At 45.6% G+C, this 6,000-nt stretch overlaps 1 pseudogene; it reads left to right on the top strand.

The window, feature by feature from the left end:
• Positions 1 to 2,907: 2,907 nt before the first annotated feature.
• Positions 2,908 to 5,452, top strand: LOC105893270 (annotated as a pseudogene).
• Positions 5,453 to 6,000: the final 548 nt, after the last annotated feature.

The following is a 6,000-nucleotide window of genomic DNA, read 5'->3' as shown; positions in this document are numbered from 1 at the left end:
GTCTCAGACAGCTCCTTTGAGTGACCGTTCTCGAGAAACAAAATCCAATTCAAGTGTTATGGTTGATTTACCTACAAAGCCCCTAACACTGATCTCCACTGGCCTTGTGTGTGCTTGCCAACTTTGTTCACTCGCTTCAACAACAAGTTTTGCAAACTTTAGCTTCTTCCTTTCTTGCCCCATTTCCCAGTACTGTTTGTACATGTCTGGTGTCCTTTTCTCCCCCTCTCGCACAAAATAAATTCTACTGTCCCTGTCATTAATCAGCAAACCTCTATCCATTTATTCTCAAATAAACACGCAAATTCATTTTATGTGATTAGCATCCATAGCCAGCTGATCTCTTCAGCTGACCAACCTTGTCTCGACAATTGACATCATGCCAGTTCATCCATTGCCCTGGCTTTGCTTTAGAAGCCGCTGCCGATTGCTTAGTTTCCTCTTCTTGCTTGCGAACAAAGCAAGTTACCGTCTGCCTCCTCTACTGCAATGTAGCCTTACCCCATGCTTTCCAACTGTCAAGTAGCCCAAACCCTGCTCTTCCACTCTGTACCTGCCCAATGATATCCCCATGCTGTCATGCTTCTTGTGCATGTTGACCCCTTTCTCTAGGATTCTAGGAAAGCCCAAAAGCTGCTGGGAGATATATAAGTGGGGTGGGGCTTGATATATATGCACTGGGGCACAGCATAACTAGCCAGTGGAGTCAAATCAATTGAACCATTTTGTATGGTTAAGGAGAAGACTGCAGCAACTCACACACCCACCAAGCGCGATCATAAAAGGTTTTGGCGCTGTGTTGACATCACCGTTGGTGTGTACAATGTGTCAAAACGGTGGCCCTTCAACTTGAACTTCATCTTGGTGATGAGAAAGAAGTCACAGGAAGCCAAACCCAGTGAGTAAGGGTGGGGAGCGACAATCGCGTTGACAAGCGCTGGAGCATATAAGGCATAACTAGGTAGCCATAATAGCCCATTAGGTAGCCATAATAGCCCATGGTAGTTAACAAGGCCACCCTTTATTAACTGAATTTGCACACAGGAAAATCTAGACATCACAAAGACCCAGAAAGTGGTGATTCTAATCAGAATTGACATGTGCTTAGACTTAATCACTTACAAATGTGAAGTTGTCTGTTGTCTTTCTACCCAATGGGCATGCTAAACTAAATATGCTGAGTGCAGCAAAGACATAACAAGAGATTTTCAAGATATTAAAGCAAGCCAGTAGGCCTATGTCTGAGCCGCGTGATAAAATGAGTTCGTAGAGGTTGTATCATTTCATGGCTCACAGCTATCATTTCATCAACACAGCTATAGATTCCAATGTACTTAATATTATACAATTATTAACAGTGACATTTTGACATACATTTATCTGGTGCAAAAAAGCTCCTTGTCCTTTACATCATAAGCAAAAGCCAGTTTTCTGTTATTCTCTCTGTATGTATCTCTGTAAGTCAAGTGCAAGATCTCAAAGTAATACCCTACAATGCAAAGGTTTGGAATTACTGAGAAATGTTCTTGTTTTTGAAAGAAACAAATAATCATGCAAATAACCTCAAATCATTCAGAAATATAGTGCAGACATTGTTAGTGCTCTAAGTTATTATTACAGCTGGAAACAGCTGATTTTGAATGGACTGTCTACATGGGCATTCAAGACCCATCTTGTCTCCATCACTACAATGTTTCAATGGCACATTATTTTAGCTAACCCTAAATTATCATGTTTAAAAAGCAAACTCAGATAGACTCACAGATAGTACAGATAGTACTTTAGTCTCTAGTCTTGTTGGGAAATGAATGCTGTGAGTTTTGTCTCTTCCTTCCAGCTTTAGATATGAACGAACGAACACACAGACACACACACATACACACACGTACTGTATACATTCAAACAAATGTTCCATTCCTAGAAACTCTTGTAGGAGTAGGGTCATGTAGGGTCAGGTGCTCAGCAACACACACACACTTGCGCGCACACACAGACACAACTCACAAGTCTTTTTTGGCCCATTTTTTTTAAACCTTTCTTGTCTTCTTTCCCGTCCTTTATTCTCTCATCTACCTCGTCTGTTTTTCATTTTTAAACCACCACCCCTTCGGCCTTCTCTCTCTCCATCCTATCGTGTCCTATTCCCCACCTTTCTTCATATATTGTCGGGTTAAGCACTTTGTGCTTCTTAGCTTGATAAGTACCATATAAGTTAAACTATTATTTATTTATTTGTAATTCCACAGAAGTGGCTGAGCCCAATGTTTGGGCCCGAGCTGTTTGCGCCCCAGCCCTCTGACAGTATTTCCCCAGTGGAGGTGGCACCATTAGCATCCAGACCCCTTTGAGCTCCCCCAAGTCTGAAGATACCACCCCTGTACTGACATGCAATTGCGACTCCTCACCACCAGAGGGCAGCCTGGCCAGATCAGCCTCCATGATCATCGAGCCCTGTGGAAGTGGGTATCTGACAGTAAAATAAATGCAAAATACCTACAGCAACAAGTCAATTTAGGACAAGAAAAACAATATTACAGATGCTAGATCATTAGCTTTAGCTAGTTAGCGCCAAGGGAGCTATCCCTGGAGTAATTGATGTATGTCTTAGGTATGACACCTGAAGATCTACCCCTTTGACTTTTACACATTATTATTGTCTCTTTATAACATGGTACAGTTTGTCAAAATAGAACAGAAGCAGGTTATCACACACGCATTGAAAACATATAGAAAAGGTTGATAGCTGTCTTCAAGAACATTTGTGCACATATATTTAGGATAAATTATACAGTTTGAACATACTCTACTTAAAGCTTATATTTTAATATTTTCAGTCAAAAAAGCAGAAGTGGACATCAAGCAACAACAACTGCTCCATATAAAATACATAGGCTTTACATAGCCGACATGTCGGAGCTGCAGCTAAAGGAAGTCAGGGAGGTTGTCCGCAAAGCAAGGGCAAGCTCTGCACCAGGACCGAGTGGCACTTCATACAAAGTGTATAAGAACTGTCCCAAACTCCTGCTGCGTCTGTGGAAATTCCTGCGAGTCTTCTGGAGAAGAGGGAGGATCCCTGAACAATGGAGAGTGGCTGAAGGGGTATGGATCCCGTAGGAGGAAAACTCCACTCAGCTAGACCAGTTCCGCATCATCTCCCTGCTGTATGTGGAGGCAAAGGTTTTCTTCAGTGCTGTTTCCAAACGGCTGTGTACCTACCTGGCAAAGAACACCTACATCGATACATCTGTCCAGAAAGGTGGCATTCCAGGAATGTCAGGATGTCTGGAGCATACTGGTGTGGTGACACAGCTCATTCGGGAGGCCAGAGAGAACAAGGGCAACCTGTCAGTGTTGTGGCTTGACCTGGCAAATGCATTCGGTTCCATTCCACACAAGCTGGTTCAGCTCACCTTGAGAAAACATCATGTACCCAGCAGGTGTAGAGACCTCATCGCTGATTATTACAGAAATTTCAGGATGAGGGTCTCTTCAGGAGCAATAACATCCAGTTGTAACAAGGTGGAGATCGGTATCATCACAGGGTGTACTATCTCTGTGACATTGTTCTCCCTAGCCATGAACATGCTCACTAAGTCTGCTGAGCCAGAGTGCAGAGGGCCCCGCACGAATTCCGGACAACGGCAACCACCCATCAGGGCATTCATGGATGACCTCACAGTCATGACAGAATCAGTCCCAGGCTGCCGGTGGATTCTGAAGGGACTTGAAAAGCTGGTGGAGTGGGCCCGGATACGTTTCAAACCCACCAAATCCAGATCAATGGTGCTGAGGAAAGGGAAGGTGGAGGACAAGTTCCGGTTTAACATCACAGGCACAGCCATTCCAACTATCACAGAGAAGCCAGTCAAGAGCCTGGGCAAGGTTTTTGACTGCTCTCTGAGAGACACAACATCTATCCAGTCGACCTGCACTGAGTTGGATGGCTGGCTGAAATGCGTGGACAAGTCAGGCCTACCTGGGAAGTTTAAAGCCTGGGTCTACCAACATGGCATTCTTCCCAGGATCCTGTGGCCCCTCCTTGTCTACGCGGTCCCTATCTCAACAGTTGAGATCTTGGAGAGGAAAGTCAGCAAACACCTCCGGAGATGGCTTGGATTACCAAGGAGCTTGAGCAGCATTGCACTCTACGGGAACACCAACAAACTGCGACTGCCTTTCAAATCCTTGGAGGAGGAATTTAAGGTAACTAGAGCCAGATAAGTGGTTCAGTACAGGGACTCAAGTGATCCGAAGGTGGCTAACGCAGGGATCGAAGTGAGGACTGGCAGGAAATGGAGGGCAGAGGAAGCGGTTCAAGAGGCAGATGCAAGGCTGCGTCACAGGAGCCTGGTGGGAGTGGTCACACGAGGTCGAGCAGGGCTAGGATCCTTTCCAACTCCCCAAATGAACACCAGGGGGAAGGAAGGGCGACGACTTGTTCAGGAGGAGGTGAGAGCAGCAGTGGAGGAGACGAGAACCGTAGGCAGTGGGAATGAAGCAACAGGGAGCTTGGACGAGGTGGGAGAATGCGGTTGAAAGGAAAGTGACCTGGGCTGAGCTTTGGAAAGCCGAGCCTCACCGCATCAAATTCCTCATCCAGGCAGTGTATGACGTGCTTCCAAGCCCGTCAAATATGCACATATGGGGCATAGCAGAGACACCAGCATGCCCACTATGTTCCAAGCGAGGAACCCTGGAACACATCCTCAGTTGCTGTACTAGGGCACTTGGAGATGGTCGGTACAGGTGGAGGCATGACCAAGTCCTCAAGACCATTGTTGAAGCCATCAGCGCAGGACTGGCGTGGGCAAAGCAGTTCCGACCCTCCAAGAAAACCATCACATTTGTCAGAGCTGGGGACAAGCCAACTCCTGCCAGAAGAACATCATCTGCAGGCATCCTGACGTCTGCAAGAGACTGGCAGTTGTTGGTGGACCTTGAACATCAGCTGAAGTTCCCCACCCATATTGTAGTCACCACCCTGCGACCAGACATTGTCCTTGTGTCTGAGTCCACCAAGCAAGCAGTGCTGCTGGAGCTGACAGTCCCGTGGGAAGATCGCTTGGAAGAAGCCTTTGAGAGGAAGCTCGCCAAGTACGCAGGACTGGTCAGTGACTGCCAGTAGGCTGGCTGGAGAGCAAGGTGTTTCCCTGTGGAGGTTGGATGCAGAGGATTTGCAGCCCGTTCCTTGGCCAGAGCCTTCAGCAGTTTAGGCATCGAGGGTGAGAGAAAGAGGAGAGCCATCCGCAGTACCACCGATGCGGCAGAGAGAGCCTCAAGATGGCTGTGGCTCAAAAGAGGGGAGCCATGGAGTCATGGTAGCTAGCTAGCCATCTGGACACAAGCTGGGGTCTGATCAGCCCCGGCTGGGTCACCTGGAGGAGGGCGTATGATGTTGAAAGACCCGAAACGTCCAATGATCCCAGGAACATCACTGAAGATGTGTCCAGATTAGGCATCAGTAGATGTATGTACACAGTAAAAGGCATTATTTAACCCAAATTGCAAAAAAGAATACAGTGTTTGAAAAGTCTTTTATTAGTTCTGCACATTTGGTTGTTGTACATGAAGTAACAATGCAGCAAATAATGATAATAGTTGCTGTTTATATTGTTGCTATTTTGCTGTTTTTATTATTTTCATTGTGCATATTTGAATATGATTCATATGATTGTAATGTCATGTAATTATGCCACAGAGACTACAGTTTAACTTTGACCAGCTGCCTATTGGTAAGCACTGCTCAATGACGCTCAAAGCTTTGAATCCACTGTCAAAAGAGTGATGTAAGATGCCATATAGCAGATGCCCCATCCTGTCATAAGATGCATAATATACATATAGAGTATAGAGTAATGTAACTGTTATGCTTTTTTCGCCATCTAGACAGGCTCCAGTCAGTTTTGAGCTCTGTTTTTGATTGGTTCTCTTGTTTGAATTTTCACCACCCTTCTGCCAATCAAAAAGTAATCAAATGTAGTCATTTACATTTCCCAACCC

The sequence above is a fragment of the Clupea harengus genome, chromosome 21 (genome assembly GCF_900700415.2).
Source record: "Clupea harengus chromosome 21, Ch_v2.0.2, whole genome shotgun sequence".
Classification (NCBI taxonomy): Eukaryota; Metazoa; Chordata; class Actinopteri; order Clupeiformes; family Clupeidae; genus Clupea; species Clupea harengus.
This window is presented reverse-complemented; position numbering and strand designations above follow the sequence as displayed.